Source organism: Saccopteryx bilineata, chromosome 3, assembly GCF_036850765.1.
Source record: "Saccopteryx bilineata isolate mSacBil1 chromosome 3, mSacBil1_pri_phased_curated, whole genome shotgun sequence".
NCBI lineage: Eukaryota > Metazoa > Chordata > Mammalia > Chiroptera > Emballonuridae > Saccopteryx > Saccopteryx bilineata.
Genome location: NC_089492.1, coordinates 145,889,204 through 145,915,928, shown reverse-complemented (window position 1 = coordinate 145,915,928; position 26,725 = coordinate 145,889,204). Strand labels below are relative to the sequence as shown.

General features: G+C 42.1%; 1 protein-coding gene and 1 pseudogene across 12 annotated transcripts in view; one reads left to right on the top strand and one right to left on the bottom strand.

Annotated features, from left to right (window-relative positions):
• The window catches only part of REEP1 (receptor accessory protein 1), a 137,285-nt gene that overhangs the window by 28,905 nt on the left and 81,655 nt on the right, over window positions 1–26,725 (top strand). The window lies entirely within an intron of this gene.
• Window positions 303–1,562, bottom strand: LOC136328814 (small ribosomal subunit protein uS2-like; annotated as a pseudogene).

The window sequence follows — 26,725 nt, the reverse complement described above, 5'->3', positions numbered from 1 at the left end:
TCTTGGCTTGGAAGGGAGAGAAGGACATTGCAGTGGTTCCTTCTTAGCCAGAGAGGTTCCTTCTTTCATGGAAGTAGTGCTGTGCTAAATTTAAATATGTTCATCACTCTGCCATGAAATCCAGGGTTTGGTTGCTAATGGTTTTACAGGAATCAATTCTTTGTTATATTGAAATATTTATAAGTCCTGAGACACCACAGGGCATATGGGTATATGGGTGTCCTTTTTTAAAAAACAAACAAACAACTGTTTATTTTCCATCAGCTATATTTCCATTCTGTTAGGAGTTCATGGAGAACAGCTTAAGACCATTCAGTGGTCATTCTCACCCATTCTGTGGTCTGAGCAGTGGGGATGCAGACCAGTCTTCAGTGGCAAGCACAGTGCTCCAGGCTTCAGCAGGGAACTACTGGACAGGCACAGAGGGCACCTGCACGCCTTCGGACCAGTCTGTGGCCTCAGGCTGAGCAGCAGTGAACTCAGGAGCGGGAGCCTGGAGCTGGAGCCGAGAGCTGGAGCAGTCAATTCATCCTGAAATTCTTCCTTGGTCACAGCCTTTTCAGCAATGGCTTGCTCTTCCTTTTTCATCTTTTCAGGATCTCTGTAGAAGTAGAGATCAGGCATGACCTCCCATGGGTGTTCACAGGAGATGGTGCCATGCATGCATAGAACTTCCTGGGCTAGCATCCACCACCTCAGACCCACTGAGTGAGCCCCCCTGTTTTTTTTGTGTTTTTTGTTTTTCATATTTTTCCGAAGCTGGAAACAGGGAGAGACAGTCAGACAGACTCCCGCATGCACCCGACCGGGATCCACCCGGCATGCCCACCAGGGGGCGATGCTCTGCCCCTCCAGGGCGTCGCTCTGCCGCAACCAGAGCCACTCTAGCGCCTGGGGCAGAGGCCAAGGAGCCATCCCCAGCGCCCGGGCCATCTTTGCTCCAATGGAGCCTCGCTGCGGGAGGGGAAGAGAGACAGAGAGCAAGGAGAGGGGGAGGAGTGGAGAAGCAGATGGGCGCTTCTCCTGTGTGCCCTGGCCGGGAATCGAACCCGGGACTCCCGCACGCCAGGCCGACGCTCTACCACTGAGCCAACCGGCCAGGGCCACGAGCCCCCCTGTTGTTGCAAGGGATGGCAATGTCCACATAGCACAGAGCAAAGCCTGTGTTACACAGAGCAATAGCAGGCAGGTTAACAGAAGACACCTCTGTGAGAGGCTGGGATCAGTAACCACCAGAGTTCTCGGCTCTTGGAAGGCTGCCTGAATCTGGTCAGTGAAGGTCTCAGGAGTGAAGCTTCAATAACAGGAGTGGCTCCAGTGGCAGAAAACTTCAGCACAGCTCACAGGCCAGCATTCCTGGACGATGTGACACTGATATCAGCGGGGTTTCCAATGACAGCAATGGCACGAACTGCCAGCAGAAGCTTCTTCCAGGTTCTCCTCAGGTTTATGACGTACTGTTCCATTTGGAAGTCAAGGTTGGTGCCACCTATGTGGCTTCCTGCTGCAAGGAATTTGAGGACATCTACCTTCACTTGCAGGACATCAAGGACTCTGGACATTGTGGAAGTTTCCCTTTAAGTTTCGTGGGACCTGAGAACAACACCATATGGGCCCCTCTCTGGGCAGCAAGGAAAGTCTGTGTCTTTACAACCTTTCTTGGAGGGGAACCTTCAACTCACTAGTTCCCTCCACTGCTTCTCTAACCTCCTCTTCTCCCTGAGCCATTCATTCATTTGTTCATGCATTCATTCAGTCAGTCAGTCATATTTAGCATATACCTACTATGTGGCAAGCACTGTGCTTAGGTAGAGTTTTTACTACTTTGTATTTTCAGTCACCAGCTTTGCCACTTTCCTCTTTTGCTTTCCTTCCTGCCCTCAGCCTTTGGCTGGATGCTTGCAGAATGTGCTCTGGGGAGGGATAACAGGTCTGCTTGTGCTGGTCTCCCTCCCTGGAATGCCTCCTGGCTCCCCTTCCTCCCCAGTCTGCTAACACCCTGCTGCTCTTTTAAGACCTGCTGGATAACTCCCTGTAAGAAGATGTCACTGATTTAAAAGCAGATGTGATAGTCAGTCTGAGTGTTGTCTAGCTAGACTTGAATTTGGTGATGTCTGGGACTGTCACATCATCTTTATATCATGACAGTGATGAGTAAGGGACTGAATGCAACTGTGGGCAATACAATAGGGGAGAAAAGAAAGGATAAAGAAGAAAATTAATATCAGTCATAATTCCATTACCCAGAAATGCATTCTGGAGGGATCCTTAAGACTTTGTGAATACAAAAATTTTATGTGGTTGAAGTTACTGTGCCTTTTGCTTTTCCATTAACATTAATATATTAGTTTTGTGTCCAAAGAACAGGATTTTAATGACCTTTTTAAATCATATAGTCAATTTTTTTATATTTGGATATTTATTTCAATTTTTTTACATTATAAAAAAGCCATGGAATGCATTTGTGCATTCATCTTTGCCTCTGATGATTTCTTCTGGATGGATTCCCAGGAGTATAGTTACTAGGTCAGAGGATAGCAATGCTGTTAAGATTTGAGAAACAATGGCCTCCTGCCTCCCAGAAAGGTTGTACCGATCTCTGCTCCTATCTGCAGTTTTTTGGCAGTTGGGTTTATAAATTCTTAAGGAAGATGGAGGTGAAGGCCCCCTAACTGGCTATAGCCTCAGTCTGTAGGGAGCGGCAGCTTTCCTGTGTTTGGAGCCAGGGCTTGGAGAAAAGCCTGCTCCACTGAGGCTGACAGTGTGGCGTTCAGAGACAAGGGCCAGCGCTATCAGCACTGCTGTCCTTTCCCCGGGAAGGAGTCCGGGGACTTCAGGAGCCGCCCGGAGAGACCGGAGAGACCGCCCAGCTTTCCGAAGCAGGGAGGAGGAGAAGCTGCACTGCATTAGCCACACATCCATTAATGAGGAATTCAGGCTTTGAGAAGAGCACCTGCTTTATAAAGCCTAATGGGAATGAAAGGAAAACAGAGTGGATGAAGCATTTGTTGCTGTGACTGTCCAGGGAGGTCAGTACAGTGCACTGATGCATGGGGTCCCCTGGCCAAGTAAGCCCAGGAGCAAATGTGGGTTCCAAGAGGTCAGTCATTTGCTTGACAGGGAATCAGACCTGCCTGGAAACTGAACTTGCAGCCTCTTGAACGTGTACATCTGTTGAAGTGTCAAGTATACTGTTGGTATTGTGTATTTATACTTCTGGAATTGATGCTGTTTAAGGACACTTGGAAAATAAAACAAAATCATTCCCAATCGAATTCTTATTTCCAAGCTGGATTGTATGTAGTGAGGATGAGCTCATAAATTATGTTATACAATTGACTTTATTGTCACTTAGTAAATTAAAAAATTTTTAATGATATTTAATATGAATAAGATTTAATAACTGATATTAAAATGTTTTAATAATCTGGTCCCTTTAAAACTCCTTTTTTTTACTTAATCCTTAAAATAGGAACTGTTGTTGTTTCTTATTTTTGTAGATGAGGAAACTGAAACTGAGAGAAGTTTAATAACTTAATCAAAGGCATAACACCAGTCGGTGGTAGAACTGAGATGAGAATCTATGTCTGTCTGCTCCAGAGCCCCCGTCCTTCTCAGTGTCCAGGATGCTGTTACTTCTGGCCCTGGTACAGCTGGAAGAAGGGGCGCTGTAGGGGCGCCATTGTGTACTCCTGGGGGGGAGGGCTGCTGCCTTAGGAAAGCCTGCTGTGGTTTCTGCTAGGCCAGATCTGCTCAGAGAAGCACTTAGAGCTGGCTTCAAGGGGACAGATGGAGAAGCTGGACAGCTTCCAGCCTCTCTGGCCTTAGACCCTCACTGTGGGTACTTGTGTTTAGTTGGGGTCATGTGAATTCTTATACAAACATATACTTTTGGTTGCCACCTATTCACTCCTGGGCACTGCTCAACTGGATTTCTGGTTGTCTCAGCTCAGGAATTAGATCCTAACCTTTTGGTACCATCATAAATTGGGTTTGTTAGTGGTACTGAGCTGTGAAGGGCTTTGTGCCCATAGATGCATGATTTACCATCAGAGTGGCCTCAGCAGCTCCGGTAGACATGAGTTAAGGTTGGAGAGGAGAAGGCTAAGGGGCATCAGTTGTCAGTCTGAAGACCTGTGACTTAGCCAAGGACTCTTACCTTTTTTTATTTTTGTTGCATGAACTGGATAGATAAAGCCACGTGGACTTTGCATAATCCAAAGGGGAATTGCTCATTGTGAAGACACAGGGAGTTGCGGCTGGATTCCATGGGGGGGCTAGAACCAAGATGGGAAGCTGTTAGGAAGCCTGCTGTTCTCACATCCTCTTCTTCCCCCAGGTCTTAGTCTTCCTTCTCTGCTTCTCCGGTTTTATCTGCTTTATTTTCTGTGTGTGTGTGTGTGTGTGTGTGTGTGTGTCTATGTCTGTTTTTCTCTCTGATTCTGTCTCTTCAGACTTCTGCTTTTCTTGCATATGGAGACAAACATGGGCACCCACGGTAGCAGGCCCTACTTCTGAGTTTATATCTCTTTAGTCAAGTATCCAACAGGAATGACTAACTCAAGTTTGTCAGCCCTAATTCCAGCCTCTGGAGAAGAGAATCTGACTGTTCAGCGTCAAAGAAGTTCATGTTGCATGAGCCTGGCTGCTGGGGGGCCCACCTCAGCTGTTGGAGAGGGGAAGTTTTCAGAGGGAAGGAGGAGGGCTGGATGGACATTACTATCATTGGGAAATAGAGTGAGCAGACCAGTTTGGCTAATGAGACAGAATTTGGATTAAACCAAGGAATGGAAGCTCCCAGGTAACATTTCAGGTCAGTAGAAAAAAAGAGCTCCTTGTACGTGGTCCAGAGTGGACCAGATTGCTTTGGGTAATAGTGAACTCTTTGTGTGCAAGGGGTTAAAGTTGGCACCCCCTCCCCAAAGGCCATGCTCAGCTGGTGGCTACTGAGTGAATCAGAATGGTCTTCAGGGTCCCATGTAGCCATGACAGTCTGACTCTGAGCTGCTGCTGCCTCTACTGCAGGTCCATCGCCTGGACTTTCTACACATAGAAAAAGGTTGGAGGGACATATCCAGTACAGCAGTATTTTAACTACTGTTACTGCTAATTGGTTGGATTATGGGTGAGTTTGATTTTTGTTTTGTTATTTTTTTGTAGAATAGTTCTCCGTTATTCATGATTTTGCTTCCTGCAGTTTCAGTTGTCCATAGTCAACTGCAATCCAAATATTTAAATGGAAAATTCCAGAAATAAACAATTTATAAGTTTTAAATTGTGCACTGTTCTGAGTAGTGTGATGAAATCTCACACCATCCCATTCACTCCCACCAGGAATGCGAATCATTTCTTTGTCCAGAATATCTGTGCTGTGCATATGTGTTAATGTCACAGTATCGCAGTGCTTGTGCTCAAGTGACCCTTATTTTACTTAATAACGGGCCCAAAGTGCAAGAGCAATGATGCTAGCAATTCGGAAATGCCAAAGAGAAGCCATAAAGTGCTTCTTTTAAACAAAAAGGTATAAATACATAGGGAAAAACATAGTCTGTATAGGGTTTGGTATTATCCCCAGTTATGGTCATCCACTGTGGGTCTTAGAACATATCCCTGTGGATAAGGACAGACTATTATATTTAAGACTTTTCTAAAATAAGTATGAACACATTATATTTATGTTAACAGTAAGCAAGCAAACTCAGTGACTCAGTTTCACTAGGCCAATATGTATTGAGTGTCTACTCTGGGTGGCTCTATGGCTGTACAAGATGAAAAACATGGTCCTTGCCCTCAACGAACTTATGGACTAGTGGAAGAGGGGGCATAATATATCCACACATAAGTCAGGCTGAAAAAGGCTATATTAAATGCTAATAGAATGTTACAAAGTATGTGGAAGGCATATATATATATATATTATAACCCTCCTTCCAAGACGCTCAGGGTAGGTTTTCATGAAGAGAGTTAACTTGGATCTGGGTCTAGATCAGTGGTTCTCAACCAGGGAGACTGTCCCCAGGGAGCAGTGTTTGGAGACATTTTTGATTGTCACACCTGGGATGGGGGAACGCTGCAGGCATCTATTGGGTGGAGCCCAGGGCTGCTGCTGAACTTCCTACAAGGCCCCTCCCCGACAAAGAATTATCTGGCCCCAAGTAGTGCCAAGGCTTCAAATCCAGTGCATTAGAAGTTTGCATGGGATTTTGGCAAGAGATGGGGGAGAAGCATTCCAAGCGAATAGAATGATGGCAGAGCACAGGGGCAAAACACATGAAGTGTGCACAAACTGTGGCAGGCATGTGAAGCTGGTGGGGTGGGCTGTGGCTAGGTGGGGCATGCCCTCAGTGCAAAGGTTAGCAGTCTGGATGCTTTTTCGGGGGCAGTAGGGAGCCATGGAAGTCTTGAGTGGTGGAATGGCTCCATCAAGGATGATGTCAGTTCTTGCTACCCTGGCTCTGCTTCATTGCTTGCTTGTCTGCACATCCACAGGAACTAAAACATACCCGTATTTTCCTGTTTTTCAGTCCATTCATTCTTTGTTTTCCACCTATCCAAAGGAAAGCTGTGTCAGCACTCTGCCTTGCTGACTCATGATTTCCATCTGCTGGTGACAAAGGGATACAGCAAAATAAATAAATAAATACATAAATACATAAATAAATAAATAACCCCATTTGACCACTCTACTGCTGCTGCAATTCCCAGGACTATACCACGGAGACGGATGACTGTCTATGTCTGTCCTAATGGCCTTGCAACAGCTTTGTTTGCTTTTCTTATCACTGCCATTTGGGTGTTTGCTAACATCCTCACGCTATCTCAGGATGCAGAGTATATATGGGGGCGGGGGACAGTTCACACTCAGCAGTATCCACTCAGTGCAAGTAGCTGAGCAGAGTCCAGGGCTGGGCCTGGGTGAGACTGAAGTCATGGGATGAAAGAATGCCTGAGCTGGGGCGAGGGGTGCCCCAGAACTCAACAAGGTGCTCTCCCCATCTGTTCACCACTGGCTCACCAGCAATAGAAAAGTGCTTAACACAGACTATACCACGTCAGGATGCTATTCAGTAGATTGGTATTATCTGAATGAAAAAAATGGGACTGCCTAGCTCAGGGTGAGGGTGAGGGTGAGGGTGAGGGTGATGACTCAAGATTACAGCTGCAGTTGGGATCAGATCTGAGCCTAGAACCAGGGTTCCTGACCCCCAGTTGGGGGTCCTTCCCCTGTGCCACATTCCTCCTTCAGTGCACAGGGACCCAGAGATGTCATTCTAGGCCCTGGCTGATCTATGTCTTCTCCCAGGCCAGGCACCTTTACCCAGGACCCTCTGCTCTAATCTCTCCTGTTCCTTGAATTCTACCACTCCCCAAGCCAACCAGCCGTCTAACCGATAAACCAACCAGCCAACCAACTCTTCTTCTCTACCTACTGCCATGGCAAAGGCCCTGTAGAACTATCTGCACTGAAGTATGGGAGTCTTCCAGTTACTTCAGTTAGACCCCCGGAGGTATCTCCAGGGATGCCTGAGCCCATACATTTCTCCACAGACCAGTGTGGTGGGGGTGGGAGGTAAGATAATATAGGTGCTGAAGTTATGGCCAAACTCTACTGTTCATAGTAAAGCCTTCTTGGGTCAAATGCACGTAGACCAAGGGAGTGGTGTGAACCTGTCAGTCATTTTCTTTCTTTATTTTGGGAGGGACCCAAACTTGACCTCATGTGTCCTCTGAGCCTCTCCAGAACCGTCTGGAAAAAGGCATTTCCCTGATGCCACATATCCAGAATCAAGGAGTGAATTGGGGGTAGGATACTTTTTATGATTCCACTGAAACAGTGGAACCACTTCCCACACCTCTGAAAGACATTCGTGTTGGAAATGTTAGTGCTCTTTTCCCCACTCCAGCCCCCAGGGAGAAGCTGCTTTGTAGGCAGTGGCTGTCCTGGACCTCCTAGCTATGGGCACAGATGGGTCTTACAGACACAAGTGGTGGACCCAGCTTTACCCTGGGACAGGTCAAATAACTCCCACAATGGTGTCACCCTCCTGGTTGTGGGACACTACAGACCATGCTCTCCTACTCAGAGCCTTCCCCATAGGGATAATAATTTCACAAATATGTGCAACATTTTCATTTTCAAAGTATTTTACCGTATATTATTCCATTTGATCTTCCTACCAGCACCTGTGGGAACATCTTCCTGTGCAGAGAAAATAAAACAAATGAGGCTCCTGGCTACTTATACAGGGACCCTTCTATGTTCTGTGTACAGCACAGAACAGCACTGAGGTCCTCAAGCTCCTAGGCTGCTGAAGTTGTCCCTCCTTCTGTGTACAGCTTAGGGTTCAAACGGCTTTACAGCCAGGCCATGTGCCCTCCTCACAGGCCCGAGCAACTCTGTGGACAAGGAGGGCCTCAGGGTGCTGTGAGTATAGAAGTAGGTCAAGTGGGTGGTTTGTAGCACAGTGCCCAGCCTGGAGCAGGGCCTGGGTCTGTGGGTCAGATGGGCATGTGGGTGATTCTGAGGGACAAGGGGGAGTCTACGACCCAGTGTTATTGACACAGTTTCTCACTCTTTCATTTGTTTTCAGCAGAACCAAAGCTTGTTACAGTTTGCATGAGTCTTGGTTAAATAGGTTTATGTAAAAGACCATTGTTTTTCAACCACCAGTCTGTGGACCAGTCCACCAGAAATTTCATGCTGCTCTGAGCAAGAGTTAACCACCCTGATGTTGTATGAATATTATAGGCCCAATGATCTTAGTCGAATTTACTTAGGCTCAAGGTGATTTTTGCCTTAGTGGTCCCCAAAATAATTCTTCTATTTTCACCAGTCCCCATGGTTGCTGACTTGAGCCCAAAGTTGCTGGCTTGAGCTCAAGATCACTGGCTTGAGCCCAAGGTCGCTGGCTTGAACAAAGGGTCACTGGCTCGGATAGAGCCCCCCAGTCAAAGCATGTATGAGAAGCAATCAACAAACAACTCAAGTGCTACAACTATGAGTTGATGCTTCTCATCTCTCTACCTTTCTGTTTCTCTCTTGCTCTCTAAAAACAAAACAACAACTAAAGTGAGACCATCACTGATTTAGCACCTATGCTTTGAAATCTCACATTCTTGTTCAGCCTTGCCATGGATTTGTTGTGTGGTCTTAGCCCAATTATTAAGTTTTCTGATTCTTATTTTCAATCTGTGAAATGGAGATTATAATCATGCCTAGTGCATAGAGTTTTTGCACATGCACCTAAAGCCATGCTCAGTTCCCTGTGAGAGCAATAGTTGATACCAGTTATTATGTGATGTTAACGTTTACCCCCCCCCCCCGAACTGTGAAGCTTTCTTTCTTGGTGACCTAGTTTGTTTTTTGGATAACTGGACATCCCTCACTAGGACATTCCCTTCCTTGTGCCCACCCTGTGATCATGGCCACGTGGGACTCACAGATGAGGAGAATGTGTATTGTTTTCACTCTGAAACAAACACATTTCCTTGTACCCCCATCCTCGATGCCAGTTCCCCCATCCTCGATGCCAGTTCCTTCTGTTATTCAGTCTTGGAATTTCCTCTCCTTCTTAGTGACCTAGTTTTATCCATTCTCTCCAAATCTGCAAAAGCAGATGGCACATTTGTTCAAGAGTAATTCTCATTCTTTGGTGAATGAGAGGGATGTCTTTATTTCTTAAAAACGAAAACTGTTCTATTTCCACTTCTTAACTTTCAAGCAGTATTCTACTGGACCCTTCAAAGCAATACCAAGGGTTACCTTTCCAGCTCTAAGAAAAGTTATTGCCCAAATCAGGGTACATACCTCATTCATAAATAAAATATTCTGGAGATTCTCCTATCGAAATTGAAATTTTGCTCACTGGAGGAAGCTGGCTGTTTTCCAGCTTGCTTTCTTTTCTCCAGCTTTTGTGGTCTAATCAGGGAGGCATTCTGGGCAGGTGCCAGACAGCCCCGCTTCAGTCTTTGTTCTTCCATGAGCAAGTGAGTTGGGTCTGGCCAGTGTTTGCCTTCCTCTGGCTCCTTCTGCTCTTCGGTGAGATGACAACAGTGATTTTATTAGCTGCCCAAGCCTTTCTGCTGACAAGCCCAGGGTCTGCAATTGTGTTCCCTTCTTACGAGCCATACAATTATTTTTAACCAAGCTGCTTCAGATTCTCTCTGGAATAAATCAAGGTATAAAAAAAATAAACAAAATTTCAGTATCAGGAACATACTTAGTAGTGTAACTTCTGCACAGAACATAATATACAGCATTTTCCCCTATCCAACCAGAACCATTTAAAACATACATATTTGCATTGCTCATTAATTTTCACTCATTTTCTATCATCGTGTCTTCTATAATGAATTGAGATAGGTTTACAATGCCTTCTAAAATTGGTAAATTTGATTTTGCTTGAAATTTTTGGTAAATTAAATAAATCACTTTGTACTATAAAATAGAACAGATATAATTGAAAGACTATATATTGTTTTCTTATAAATTTGTTAGCATGAAGTTTTATGGATTAAATGAGCTATTGGCCTATACTAATTAAATTCTAATAAAATTGTAAAATTTTAAAGTATGGATGATTTTAAATACTCATATGAAGATTTTTGGGGGGTCATAAAAATCATTTATTTTATTTTAATTGTGGTAAAAAAAACCATAATAAAATATACTATCTTAACCACTTTTACAGTTTAGTGGTATTAAGTATATTACATTGTTGTGGAACCAATACCCAGAATTTTTTCATCTTGCAAAATTAAAAATTGAAACTCTGTAGTCATTAAACACCACCACCCAACTCCCCTTCCCCCAGCCCCTGGCAACCACCATTTCACTTCCTATTTCTCTGAACTTATCTAGAGAAGTATCTAGGTAAACAGTAGACTTATATGAGTAGATTGACTCATATAAGTGTAGTTATACAATATTTATCTTTTTGGCTCATTTCCTCAAGGTTCATTCATGTTGTAGCATGTATTGAGGTTTCTTTCCTTTGTAAGGCTGAATTTTATACACACACACATACATATATCACATTTTGTGTATTCATTCCTCTATTAATGGACACTTGAGTTACTTCTTTCTCTCAGCTATTGTGAATAATGCTGCTATGTACATGGGTGTATAAATATCTCTTTAAGACAGAACTATTTTTAAATTTTGGCTGAATTCTACTCTGTGAACTTGGGTGATTTTAACCATCAGGAAATCAGTAACTCAATATACAAGACCAACCTCATTTGGCAGTATTTGTTCATATGGTATCATAGGACTGTAAGCACAAGAGATGCAGCCTTAGTCTAGCTGAGTGACAGGGTTAGAAGAACCTGAGTTCATACCTGGGCAGGTATGTCTGCCACAGGCCCACATTCCTGCTGCAAGGGAAGCAGAAAAAGAGAGCATCAATCATTTTCAGCATCAGTTACCTAAGGTGAAAACTTCCATACACAAGGTGGGGGGGGGGTCATTGTTATGCAGGAAGCCAGAAGAATGATAAATGCTTGCTACACAAGCTTACCATCATCTAGAATTTTCACATCCCATTAGGTCACAGCTTTTCTACCTGCCTAGAATGGCTTGGTGTGGCTGAGGAGATCACACCATGACACATGTGTTTAGGGTGGTAAACATGTAGTGTAGGACTACCAAATTTCTGATACAGGGTGTCTTTGGGTTATGACACAGTTTCGTTCCTACGACAGTGACATAACTTGAATTTTAGTGTTAATCAAAACATACCCTAGCCTAAGTCACTTACTTATCCTAACACAGTTGTAAAATCATAATCCAGAACATACAAACAAAACATAGGCCACGTTACTGCATATTTTTCCACGTGTGCAATCATTTGCCCATGTAGTCCTTAAGTACAACACTAACAGTGTAAGCTGAAATACTCACATCTCAACTTTTTAAAGTTTTTATGGGAGTGAGCATTGTAAACTCGAAATGTCATATGTCGAGACTGTTGTAACCCAAGGACCCTGTGTACTTGTATGATCACTGGAAACCTTAGAGAACATCTGCACTCTGTCCATGCTGGCTCCCCTCCATGGGTTATCTTCTCTACCTCTGTCTCCTAGAACCAGGCCTTGCCTTTTTCTAGGACCCCATGAACCTGACTCCTTGGAAGCCCATCAGTCTTTCTTTTTCAATCTGTTCTTGTATTTGTGTTTAGGGGTGGATCTAGGTTTTATGAGGCCTGGAGCTTTTACAGAGGAGAACAGGAGCTTTTTCAGAAACAGTCATAAAGAAGAATTTGGTGAAGATGTTAGTTGAACTCCTTTAGCTTCACTGTAAATCTACTTCTGCTTGTATTCATTCTTTCTTTTTCCCATTTAAAAAAGTGGGGTATAGTTTGCAAACAGTGGAATTTACCCTTTCAATTGAGTACTTCTGTGAGCTTTGATGAATGTATAGTTATGTAACCACTATCCATATAAACATGGAACAGTTCCTTCATGTCCAAAAGTTTCCCCATGCCATTTTTTTATTATGAGAGAGGGAGAGAGAAAGACATGCTCGCACACACACACACAAAGTGAGAGAGGTGAGAAGCATCAACTTGTAAGTGTAGCACTTTAGTAGTTCATTGATTGCTTCTCATATGTGCCTTGACCAGGGGGCACCAGCTGACCCAGTAACCCCTTGCTCAAGCCAGCAATCTTGGGCTTCAAGCTAGCAACCTTTGGGCTCAAGCCAGTGACGTGGGATCATGTCGATGATCGTACGCTCAAGCCAGCTACCCCATGCTCAAGCTGGTAACCTTGGGGTTTTGAACCTGGGTTCTCAGCATCTCAGGTCAGTGCTCTATCCACTGTGCCACCACTGGTCAGGCCCCCATGCCCTTTTGTAGTCAGTTTCTCTCCCCACCCCAGCCTCTGACAATATATCTGTTTTCTATCTGTATAGTTTTATCTTTTTAAAAGAATATCATATAAGTGGAGTCATGCAGCATATGCCCCTTCTAGTCTGGCTTCTTTCACTTAGCATGATACATTGGTATTTCATCCATGTCACTGCATTATTCCCCACCCTGTGCCTAGCACTGGAGCTGCTGAGATGGGGAAGGCCCAGCCCCCGCCCTCGGAGAGTTCCTAGTCTAATGGAGGAGGCACTTGGGCCCATCATCAGAGGCTTTACCTCAATACTTAGTACACAAAGCTTTGCCCTACTGCTATCTTATTCTGATACACCAGGTACCCCAACTCCTTTATGAGCACCCTGAGGATAGAGTCTCTGGCCTTCTTGAGGTATCACATTGGGTTGGAAAGAGCAAGGAATTTGAAGACAGGCAGGCTGTTTGGATACAGCTCACCCACTGAGCAACTCTGTGATCTTATGTTGGACTCATTTTTGGCACTGAATAGGTACTGAATAAAAATCTATTGAATGAATGAATGTAACCCACTGAAGTCCCGATCCCTCCTGTGTGAAAAGAGGATATATTCATGACTTCACCTGACTGCTGTGGGGATCAGTGCCCAGTATGGCACCTGATGGGCATAAGTAGAGGTCTGACTGTTCCCCCTCACCTTCCATGGAGCCCTAAGATACCTTCTGCAAAAAGGCACAGGCACATTGTGCTGAGCTCCAAGCTGGCTGGGCAGGATGACACCAGCACCTGCAATGTGGGAGCCAGGAAGGCATGAGCTGAGCAGACAAGTGCCCAGAAAACCCCCCAGGTACCTCACAGATACCCAGCACGCACCACCCTCCACAAGTCCAGTGCAAAGAGCCAATTACACGTATTGCCCCGCTACTTTCTTTAATGGTGCAGTTCTTTCCCCTTACCAAATACTGTCTATTCCTTGTAGGGGGCTTTGGAGGAAGTCTACCAGAAGAAAACCATAGCCTTTTCCCAGGGGACTGTCTGACTGCAGTTGGGTCTCTGGCTCTTAGACCCTGGGAGAGGGTATGGGCTGGGAGGTGGGCAGCCATAGGGCAGTCATTGTCAAGGAATCTGTTCTCTTCCTTCAAGACACATTCAGCAGGACTCAACACAGTGGGTATGATTTTTAGTTATCTGTTTGTTAGCTGTGCTCCCTACCACAGCACCGAGGACACGCAGTATATGCTTAACAAATATTTAATGATTGAATGAAAAATATTTTCTGGTTAAAAGAATTGGTATTTAGAGAAGGTAAGGGAATTACTATTTGTCATTCATCTACAATGTTTCTGGGATATAACAGTTTTACCTGTAGTCTCCTTGTTTAACCTGCATAATAGCTGCTGAAGGTGAGTGTTTTTAGTCTGTATCCTCAAGGAAACCAGCTCAGGATGGTTGAGAAAAGCTCCCTCAGTCCCACAGCTAGTCCAGTGATAGAGCAGGCTAATGCCAAAGCTCAGCATCTGGATTTCTTTTTTTTTTTTTTTTTTTTTTTTTTTTAATAAATTTTTATTAATGGTAATGGGATGACATTAATAAATCAGGGTACATATATTCAAAGAAAACATGTCTAGGTTATTTTGTCATCAAATTATGTTGCAAACCCCTCGCCCAAAGTCAGATTGTCCTCCGCCACCCTCTATCTAGTTCTCTGTGCCCCTCCCCCTCTCCCTAACTCTCTCCCTCCCTCCCTCCCATGTCCTCCCTCCCCCCCCCCCCACCCTTGGTAACCACCACACTCTTGTCCATGTCTCTTAGTCTCATTTTTATGTTCCACCAATGTATGGAATCATGTAGTTCTTGTTTTTTTCTGATTTACTTATTTCACTCCTTATAATGTTATCAAGATCCCACCATTTTGCTGTAAATGATCTGATGTCATCATTTCTTATGGCTGAGTAGTATTCCATAGTGTATATGTGCCACATCTTCTTTATCCAGTCTTCTATTGAAGGGCTTTTTGGTTGTTTCCATGTCTTGGCCACTGTGAACAGTGCTGCAATGAACATGGGGCTACATGTGTCTTCACGTATCAATGTTTCTGAGGTTTTGGGGTATATACCCAGTAGAGGGATTGCTGGGTCATAAGGTAGTTCTATTTGCAGTTTTTTGAGGAACCACCATACTTTCCTCCATAATGGTTGTACTACTTTACAGTCCCACCAACAGTGAATGAGGGTTCCTTTTTCTCCACAGCCTCTCCAACATTTGCTATTACCCGTCTTGTTGATAATAGCTAATCTAACAGGAGTGAGGTGGTATCTCATTGTAGTTTTGATTTGCATTTCTCTAATAACTAATGAAGCTGAGCATCTTTTCATATATCTGTTGGCCATTTGTATCTCTTCCTGGGAGAAGTGTCTGTTCATGTCCTCTTCCCATTTTTTTATTGGATTGTTTGTTTGTTTGTTGTTGAGTTTTATGAGTTCTTTGTAAATTTTGGATATTAGGCCCTTATCTGAGCTGTCGTTTGAAAATATCAGTTCCCATATAGTTGGCTGTCTGTTTATTTTGATATCAGTTTCTCTTGCTGAGCAAAAACTTTTAATTCTGATGTAGTCCCATTCATTTATCTTTGCCTTCACTTCTCTTGCCATTGGAGTCAAGTTCATAAAATGCTCTTTAAAACCCAGGTCCATGATTTTAGTACCTATGTCTTCTTCTATGTACTTTATTGTTTCAGGTCTTATATTTAGGTCTTTGATCCATTTTGAATTAATTTTAGTACACGGGGACAGGCTGTAGTCGAGTTTCATTCTTTTGCATGTGGCTTTCCAGTTTTCCCAACACCATTTGTTGAAGAGGCTTTCTTTTCTCCATTGTGTGTTGTTGGCCCCTTTATCAAAGATTATTTGACCATATATATGTGGTTTTATTTCTGGGCTTTCTATTCTGTTCCATTGGTCTGAGTGTCTATTTTTTTGCCAATACCATGCTGTTTTGATTATCGTGGCCCTATAATATAGTTTAAAGTCAGGTATTGTAATGCCCCCAGCTTCATTATTTTTCCTTAGGATTGTTTTGGCTATTCGGGGTTTTTTATAGTTCCATATAAATCTGATGATTTTTTGTTCCATTTCTTTAAAAAATCTCATAGGGATTTTGATGGGAATTGCATTAAATTTGTATATTGCTTTGGGTAATATGGCCATCTTGATTATATTTATTCTTCCTATCCAAGAACAAGGAATATTTTTCCATCTCATTGTATCTTTTTCGATTTCCCTTAACAATGCTTTGTAATTTTCATTATATAGGTCCTTTACGTTCTTTGTTATGTTTATTCCTAGGTATTTTATTTTTTTTGTTGCAATCGTGAAGGGGATTATTTTTTTGAGTTCGTTTTCTAATATTTCATTGTTGGCATATAGAAAGGCTATGGACTTTTGTATGTTAATTTTGTATCCTGCGACCTTACTGTATTGGTTTATTGTTTCTAATAATCTTTTTGTGGAGTCCTTCGGGTTTTCGATGTATAGGATCATATCATCAGCAAAAAGTGATACCTTTACTTCTTCGTTTCCGATATGGATGCCTTTTATTTCTTTGTCTTGTCTGATTGCTCTGGCCAGAACTTCTAGCACCACGTTGAATAAGAGTGGAGAGAGTGGACAACCCTGTCTTGTTCCTGATTTAAGGCAGAAAGTCCTCAGTTTTATGCCGTTTAATAGGATGTTGGCTGATGGTTTATCATATGTGGCCTTTATCATGTTGAGATATTTTCCTTCTATACCCATTTTGTTGAGAGTCTTAAACATAAAATTGTGTTGTATTTTATCAAAAGCCTTTTCTGCATCTATTGATAAGATCATGTGGTTTTTGTTCTTTGTTTTGTTGATATGGTGTATTACGTTAACCGTTTTGCGTATGTTGAACCATCCTTGAGATTCTGGGATGAATCCCACTTGATCATGATGTATTATTTTTTTAATATGTTGTTGTATTCGGTTTGCCAGTATTTTGTTTAGTATTTTAGCATCTGTATTCATTAGAGATATTGGTCTGTAGTTTTCTTTCTTTGTGCCATCCTTGCCAGGTTTTGGTATGAGGGTTATGTTGGCCTCATAAAATGTGTTTGGAAGTATTGCTTCTTCTTCAATTTTTTGGAAGACTTTGAGTAGAATAGGAACCAAGTCTTCTTTGAATGTTTGATAGAATTCACTAGTATAACCGTCTGGGCCTGGACTTTTATTTTTGGGGAGATTTTTAATAGTTTTTTCTATTTCTTCCCTGCTGATTGGTCTGTTTAGGCTTTCTGCTTCTTCATGACTCAGTCTAGGAAGGTTGTATTGTTCTAGGAATTTATCCATTTCTTCTAGATTGTTGTATTTGGTGGCATATAATTTTTCATAGTATTCTACAATAATTCTTTGTATTTCTATGATGTCTGTGGTGATCTCTCCTCTTTCATTTTGGATTTTATTTATTTGAGTCCTGTGTCTTTTTTCCTTGGTGAGTCTTGCCAAGGGTTTGTCAATTTTGTTGATCTTTTCAAAGAACCAGCTCCTTGTTTTATTGATTTTTTCTATAGTTTTTCTGTTCTCTATTGCATTTATTTCTGCTCTGATTTTTATTATCTCCTTTCTTCGGCTGGTTTTGGGTTGTCTTTGTTCTTCTTTTTCTAGTTCCTTAAGGTGTGAAGTTAAGTGGTTTACTTCGGCTCTCTCTTGTTTGTTCATATAGGCCTGAAGTGATATGAACTTTCCTCTTATTACTGCTTTTGCTGCATCCCAGAGATTCTGATATGTCGTATTTTCATTTTCATTTGTCTGTATATATCTTTTGATTTCTGTGCTTATTTCTTCTTTGACCCATTCATTTTTTAGAAGTATGTTGTTTAGTTTCCACATTTTTGTGGGTTTTTCCCCCTCTTTTTTGCAGTTGAATTCTAGTTTCAGGGCTTTATGATCAGAAAATATGCTTGGTACAATTTCAGTTTTTCTAAATTTGCTGATATTGTCTTTGTGGCCCAACATATGGTCAATTCTTGAGAATGTTCCATGTACACTAGAGAAAAATGTATACTCTGTCGCTTTGGGATGAAGTGTCCTGTAGATGTCTATCATATCCAGGTGTTCTAGTATTTTGTTTAAGGCCACTATATCTTTATTGATTCTCTGTTTGGATGACCGATCTAGAGCCGTCAGCGGTGTATTGAGGTCTCCAAATATGATTGTATTTTTGTTAGTTTTTGTTTTAAGGTCAATAAGTAGCTGTCTTATATATTTTGGTGCTCCTTGGTTTGGTGCATATATATTAAGGATTGTTATGTCTTCTTGATTCAACTTCCCCTTAATCATTATGAAATGGCCATTTTTGTCTCTGATTACTTTTTCTGTCTTGTAGTCAGCATTATTAGATATGAGTATTGCTACACCTGCTTTTTTTTGGGTGTTGTTTGCTTGGAGTATTGTTTTCCAGCCTTTCACTTTGAATTTGTTTTTATCCTTGTTGCTTAGATGTGTTTCTTGTAGGCAGCATATAGTTGGATTTTCTTTTTTAATCCATTCTGCTACTCTGTGTCTTTTTATTGGTAAGTTTAATCCATTTACATTTAGTGTAATTATTGACACTTGTGGGTTCCCTACTGCCATTTTATAAATTGCTTTCTGTTAGTTTTGTATCTAGTTTGATTCTTCTCTTTTGTTTTGCTATCATTTGTTTTTGTTTGTTTGTGTTCCATACTTCTTTCCTCTGTTGCTACCTTTTTTAAGTCAAGTGTTTTTGTGGTGGTTTTTTTAAGGGTGGTTACCATTAAGTAATGAAAAGGGTACCTACCATATTCATTGTAGTACCCTATCTTATAAGTATTTCTGCACTTCATCATCCTTTGCTACTGTTAATCTCCATCCTCTCCCCCCTTTTTTTCCTTTGTTGTCACAGTTTAAGTTTGGTTTTATTGTGTTCTTGGTGGAGCTGTTACTTGTGGTGTTGTTTTCTTTTGTTCTTTGAATCTGGTTGGAAAACCCCCTTTAGTATTTCCTGGAGTGGGGGCTTTCTGTTGATAAATTCTCTCATCTTTTCTGTATTTGTGAATGTTTTTATATCTCCTTCATACTTGAAGGATAGCTTTGATGGGTATAGTATTCTTGGCTGAAAGTTCCTCTGTTTCAGGGCTTTAAATATTGGGGTCCACTCTCTTCTAGCTTGTAGAGTTTCTGCTGAGAAATCTGATGATAATCTAATAGGCCTTCCCTTATATGTTGTACTCTTCTTTTCCCTGGCTGCCTTGAGAATTTTTTCTTTGTCATTGGTTTGTGTCATCTTTATTATGATGTGCCTTGGAGTGGGTTTGTTGGGGTTAAGAAAACTTGGTGTTCTGTTTGCTTCTTGAATTTGAGGCTTTAGTTCCTTCCACAGGCTTGGGAAGTTCTCGTCTATTATTTGTTTGAGTATATTCTCCATTCCATTTTCTTTCTCTTCTCCCTCTGATATACCTATTATTCTTATGTTATTCTTTCTGATGGAGTCAGACAATTCCTGTAGGGCTTTCTCGTTTTTTATTATTTTTGAGTCTCTTTCTTCTTCTCTCTGTTGTGCCTCAAGTTGTTTGTCTTCTATTTCACTAATCCTATCTTCAATCTGGGCTGTTCTGTTAGCTAAGCTTGTTACCTCGTTTTTCAGCTCGTGAATTGAGTTTTTCATTTCTGTTTGATTTGTTTTTATAGTTTCAATTTCCTTGGTAATATATTCTTTGTGTTCATTGAGTTGTTTTCTGACCTCCCTATATTGCCTTTCTGTGTTTTCTTGTATATCTCTGAGTATTTTTAAGATTTCTATTTTAAATTCTCTGTCATTTAGCTCCAAGGCTTCCAATATGTTAAGTCTTTTCTCCATAGATTTTTCCACATCTATTTGTGTTACCTCTCTTTCTTTTGTATCCATAATATTCGATTTCCTCTTTCTTATCGGCATCTGAGGGTGGTCTTATTGATAGCACTAATTAGAATTAATAAAGAGTAAAAAGTAAAAAAAAAAAAAAGGGTAAAACACCCCACAAAAAAAAAACAGTAATAATTTATTATTTCCCCCTTTTTTTTCTCTCTCTTCTCTTTCCCTCCTCTCCCCTCCTCAGGGAAATATCGTGCCTATAATGGAGGGCCTGATTTGGGGTGAAGAGTTCAAGGGGCAAAAAAAAGGGAGTAGGGACCTACTAAATGCAAAAAAAAAAAAAAAAAAAAAAAAAAAAAAAAAAAAAAAAAAAGCCTGACCTGTGGTGGCGCAGTGGGATAAAGCGTCGACCTAGAACACTGAGGTTGCCGGTTCGAAACCTTGGGCTTGCCCGGTCAAGGCACATATGGGAGTTGATGCTTCCTGCTCCTCCCTCCCCTTCTCTCTCTCTCTCTCCTCTCTCTCTAAAAATTAATAAATAAAATATAAAAAAAAATTTAAAAAAAAAAAAAAAAAAAAAAAAAAAAAAAAAAGGAAGAAAATCTTAGACAAGCATAAGATGATTTGCTTGTAAGTGATGGTCAACTAAGAGATATAATGAGAGGGGTAAGAGGGAACCAGAAAAAAGGACCAAAAAAGAATAATAAAGAAGAAAAAATAAAAATAATAAGTAAAAATCTGTTGTATTAAGTGGAGCGAAGACTAAATACAATGGAGACCTTGGGTTGGGAGGACCCAAAATGCCACAAAAATAAACAAACAAGAAAAAAAAATAAAAACAAAAGCAAAAAAGAGAAATAAAGCCAAAAAAAAGCCTTGAGTCCCAAATTAACTAATTAGTTCATGATTGAGGATTATATGAGGGGAAAGTAAAATGAGAAAAGAAAAAACGAATAGAAAGGAAAAAATAAGAAAAAGAGAAAAATGAAGGAAGAAATAAAATAGGAAGAGAAAAAAACAAAATAAAGCAAGACAAAAACAAAACAAAAAAAAAACAAAAGAGGAGAGAGTGAGAGTTAAGTGTTTTGGAGTATAACCTTAGAGGGTGAGGATGAAGAAGAAAAATAAAATGCAACACTCATGAGTAGTGTAGTTCAAGAAAGGGGAAGCATAAGATGGGCAGAGAATAGAAGGACCGAGGTGGAGGAAATAAAGGCAAAAAGAAGAAACAAACAACAACAACAAAAAAAAAAAAATTAGTGGATCAAGTTGTAAAGTCTGTGGGTTTTTCTTGATTTTGAGAGGTTAACTTCTTCCTTTTTCTTTTCTCTCCCTCTTCCTGGTCGGTGACTCTGTACCCCAGGCTCTGCCCCTGTGTCACTCTTAGGTAGGGATTTGCAGTTGATGGGATTCTATGGCAATGTCATATAATTGGCTTTAGTCTTGCTGGAAGTAAAGGCTTGTTGGCGTTTGCAGGGTCCAACGATGAGAGAGTTTGCTTTCCTGGATTCTCTCTCCTAGTCCCCCCTTTCTGAATTAGCAGCCTGGTGATCCAGCTATAAGGCTGCAACTGCTTCTGCCTGGGGAGTAAGAGGCTCAAAGAGCTGGGAAATCCCCACTCTATCCCCACTCAGTGCAAGGCTTTGGGAAAGGCTCTGACAGTCAGGGCCTCCAGTGTAATCAGGCGGGGGTGGGAGTCAATTGTTGTCAAGGTGACTGTTCAGCGCCTATCATTTAGTTGGACCTCTCAACCCAGGCTTTCCACACTTTGTAGCCTGTTTTTGCAGGGAAGAAGAGGCACTAGTCTCTGCTTACGAGTAGTGTAGTATAGACCTTATTATCTGCCAAGTCCTTCTTGTTAGCGTTTATCCCTGAATATGGAGGCTCTATTAATCAGAAGTTGCCCCCGCCCCTTTAGCGAGAGGCACTAAAAAATATCACGCCTCTTGTCTTGGATCGCTGAACTGAGAGAGATCTTATCAATTAGAACCGAGGGTGCGCAGATTTCATGGGTTAAGCTAATTTCAGTGATTGGGTCGCAGCTGTGTTTCCGAAGGTATTTTAGGCTGCCTGCGCGCGCCCCTCCCCCAACGCTTGATTGTTAGCTTGAATGGCTGGGTGAGGTGCCCCGCCCACGGAGAGAATCTCCCAAGCCTCTCCCGCTCGCCCGGCCGCTGGCGGCTGGACCGCACCAGGCGCAGGATAATGGAGCCCCCTGGGTGTGTGGGCCAGCAGGGCGCCCTGGGCGCGTGGAATGCCCAAGGCACATGCGTGAATGGGGCGCTCCGGGCACCGGTGGCCGGCGACCCCCACTCGCAGTGTGTGGGCCGCTGGGAACGTCAGCGGTGCTCAACCGGACCGGGCGCGCGCACGGCTGCTCGCGGTGGCTCGCGGTGGGGGCGGCTCGTGGCGGCCGCTGGTCGCGGCAGCCGCTGGCGGCGGCGGCTCGCGGGGGCTCGCGGCGGCTCGCGGTGGGGGCTTGCGTTGGCCGCTCGCAGCGGCTCGCGGTTCCCAAGTATATGGGCTGACTCACCACAGGCGCACTTCCTTGCGGTTTGAAAGAACGTCCCTGTGGTAGATTCCTCCACACCCTCGTCTCTCAGATTCAAGTGATAACAGTCCTTTCGCTATCAGTTTGTGTGGAACTCTGGAATGCTCCGAGGATAAATTTTTCTGTTTCTAGTTGATAAATTTGTTGTGATTTAGGGGAGAGCTGTCGGACGCACTGCTCACGGCGCCATTTCCGTGACGTCACCCCTGGATTTCTTAAGAATAGAAATTTCTACAATTTAGACTTTAAAAAATATTCAAACTGATACTTGAGCAGGATTTGAGTGGGTTGGATTGCAGAGTTTAAAGCTTAACAGCATGAGCTGAAAATTTGTAGAATGTTTGCTCCATTTTGTGCAAAAGCACACAAGTTGGGTTTGGAGGTACTTCTGTAATTCAATTTAAAGTGGGTTTTTGCCGCAGATTACACACAGCTCTAAATAAGCAATAACACCCCCCCACACACACACCGCCTCTGTGCTAAGAGAGGAGAATGGTTGTGGACTTGGGGCAGGTGGCCTGAGTTTGAACCTTATTGGATAATGGAAAGGCCTTTGGCAGGTCCCTGGACAGTCTGAGTCTGTTTCTCATTTGTTATCTAGGAAAGTAACCCCAGTTATCTGAGAGGGCTGTGGTGTGGATCAAATGAGCAAATAAGCTAATGAAATGTTTGTAAGGGAGTTACCCCAGGAAGAGCTTTATAGTGTCAGCTGTCCCAAACCTTCTGATAGGCTAGGGGCCTGAAATGCCCTGGGAAAGGAAAGACTGCAAAGAGAGGTGATCAGGATCACATGCCAAAGTGAGAATAAAAGGGTGTGGCTTGTTTCTGCTCTGCAGAGATCTACCGAGAGACAGCCTTGTTTGTGTAAATAGTTTATGCCCTTGGAAGTCTGTAATTATAGTGTAACTGGTCTCAGTAAATATATAATGTGAGCCAGAGTGGAGTCCTCTTAGTCAAAGAAGCATGCAGCTCTTCGTCCTTCTGTCTGGTCCTCATTCATTCATTCATTCATTTGCTCATTTGTGGATTACTGCAGGCTCTGAGCCATGCACTGCAGTCCAGTCAAGAAGGCAGTGGAGTCAGATGGACCTAGGTTCAAGTGTGGCCTCCTATTTCATTTCATTAACTCCTAGTTTCCTTATCTGCAATGATATCTGTCTCAGGATTATATGAAGATTAGAAGTGATCATGCCTGTAAAGAAGTTGGTACAGTTCCTGGCACATAGGAGCACTCAGTAAATAAATAGTACCTTAAAATCATCATAATATAATCACCAAGGAGCCAATATGCACAGTGGGCCAGTTCTGCTGTTTTCATATTTTCTGCTTCTAGCTTTTTATAAGGTCATAGTGGGAGAGTAGAAGCTGAGGCCCAAATGTTGGGACCCATGGCAGCCAAATCCCAGGTTTGAGCTGTGTGCCCAGCCTGCGCCTCTTTCCCAGTTATGCTTCTGGATAACCACTGTAAGGATAGTCCCTGCAGCACTGTGGCAGAGGTCAGGCTTGCTCAGGGGCGTTTAGAACCCAGACCCACAGCATATCTGAAGATAGTCTTATCAGGGCTTGAGCATTAACAGGCCCTGGAAGTGCATATGTTTGCAGTGTACCTTTGTTTTGTCACACATGGACCCTCTGATACCAGAAGTTGTCTCAGAGCTTGGAGGCTGATGCCCAGGTCACCTTTGTCGACTTTTGGAGACACACACACACTCACTCATGACTCTGAATTCTTCCAAATGCTTTTTTTTTAAGGTCAGGTTGAGATATTAGTAAAATTAGTAATTATTCACTCCTGAAATTTATATTGTGAGTTAAGGATTCAATTTAGTAAAATTCACTCGTTAGTGTGATTTTTGTTATTGGGTGTTTGAATTCTGAAGTTTGATAAATGTATACAGTGTGTAATCACCACCACAAGATGCAGGACAATTCCATCATTTCCTAAAATTCCTTCGCTCTCCTTTATGATCAGCCTTTCTTACCATCTCCGAGCTCTGGCAACCGCTGATCTGTTTTTTGTATCTGTAAATTTTCTCTTTACAGAGTAACATGTAAATGGAATCACAAAACATGTTAACTCAAGTTTGGAATCCTTCACTTAGTATGATGCCTCTGAGACTCCAAATGCTTTGATGGCAGCAAGATTTGGTGGTTCTGAGATCAACATGGAAAATCAGTAGCATTCCTATATACCGTATAACCAATAGAAAATCTAACTTTATGAATTTATAGTTTCACCAAAAAACTTCTGAAGTACTTGGGGTAGACCATGTACAAGATCTTTATGAAGAAATGTATAACTTATTGTGAAGAGACGTTAAAGAATGCTAAGAAATGGGAGAAGAGATTGTGTTCATAAGGAGAAAACCTGATGCTGTAAACATGGAGATTCTTCCTAAGTAAATCTATAAATTTAGTGCAATTCTAATCAAAATCCAAATAAGGTTTTCCCTGGAATTTGACAAGGTATCATGAAATTCATATTGAAAAACGAAGGGCCAAGAATAAGTAAGATAATTTTAAGAATATCAGAATTTATTATAAAGCTATAGAAATGAAGGGGATTGTCTACAGTGGACCGGTGGAACAAAATGGACAGCTGAAATAATACCTACACACATTGGAAAACTTTGTATGTGATGGGTGGAGCTGCAAACCAATGGGAAAGAATTCAGCATTTATTACTGAGACAATTGGGATCCATATAGAAAAGGAAAAAAATTGAATCCTTAACTCACAGCATAAATTTCAGCTGAATTAAAACCTAATGGTGAAAAGCAAATGTTTAAAACTTTTATGAGAAAATACATGTGAGTAAGATTTCCTCAAGATAACAAAACAAGCTGTAAAAGAAAAGATTAATAAAAACATGGTGGAAATGATTAATACCAAAATCAAGATTGTTTGGGGAAAGAGTGAGTGGAATGTATCAGGAAAGAGTACGTTGGAGATTTCAAATATACCTGTCATGTTTTCAAGTTTTTATGTTAAAATTATAGCATGTTTATTGGAATGTCAGCAGGAACTCAAGAATCAGGAAGCATCCTTCTGTTAGAGTAGCAGAAATGGTCTTGGAAGTTGATTCTCACAGACAGTAATAAAAAACAATTGATTCATAAGCTTTTAGAAAACCCTTCAGAGTACCAGAATTAGAAATTATATCTTTTTAATTGTATTAAGAACAAAAAGCACAAAATGTAATCAGTATATATTTTAATGCCTTTTAATGCTCAGGAAGCAGCATGCCTCTGTGAATTGGAAGACTTTTTGTGCAAGTTCATTTTTCTGGATATGGCTCACCATTTCTTAAAAATTATGAACTAGAACATACACACACAGAAAAGATCATAGAACATACGAGCACAATGTAATATACATTTGTAATTATTAAGCCAAATTCTGCATAACTACCACACAAGGCAAGAAATTCAGCATTCCAGAAGCCCACATGTGGTATACCATTTCTTAAATTCAATTTTTTTGTCACAGTATGAAAACCAAATAGTCCTGTTAGTTTTCTTATATTAAAAAGATTAATTTTAAAAATTTTGCTAGCATTGATTTAAAACTTTTTCAACATTACTTTGAATTGGGAGCTGTTGTCTGACACTAGCGTGCCTGTGAAGGCTGTGAGAAATACTGTTTCATGGTTTATGGAGTTTGGGCTCAGTTAGCAATCACAGTGCCATAGCTTGTCACTGAGCGCCTAGCTAGTGATCACTCCTCTGTGGGCGCTGGGGAATGGTGACTATGAACGCTACCCTGCCTCAGTGACTGCAAGTGGTGTCACAGCTACAGTTAACTCATGCAAGTAATACCTCTCTTCTCTGGTCCAGGGCTTCAGGAGGTTAGTAAGTAGCTTCAGAGTTGTGTTTTCCCTGACTTTGACCAGTGGGGTAGGTGTGTGATCTTAGCCATTTTGGATTGTTCCCCCCGCCCCTATCTGAGTATTTGCTGTTTTGCCTGGGACATTGGCATTTTTTTTAACTCTCTGGTTAGATTGCCCTTAGTGGTCAGGTGAAGAGTCCATGGCCCAAGGACTGGGAGACGGCACAGTGCAGCAGGGGCTCTTTTCCTCAGTGCTGTCAACACTTTGGGCTGGATCATTCTCTCTTTGGGGCTGTCCTGTGCACTGTGGGAGGTTGAGCAGCATTCCTGGCCTCTACCTATTAGATGCCAGTAGCACTCTCTCAGTTGTGGCAAAGTGTTTTAGGCATTGTCCAAATGGCTTCCAGGAAACTAAATCATTCTTATGTGGGATCCACTGCCTTAGAGAATAGTGTTCACATGAGACTGACAGCTCCCTCTCTCTATGCAGCTCTGAGGAAGTTGGGGAGGCAACCTGGATGAAGGCTTTAACTTGGAGCAAAAGGAGAGAGGCTGGGCAAAGATAGGAGAGATGTGACAGGCAGATAAATGGAGCCAGTAAGTTAGGGGCGGAGGCTTCAGG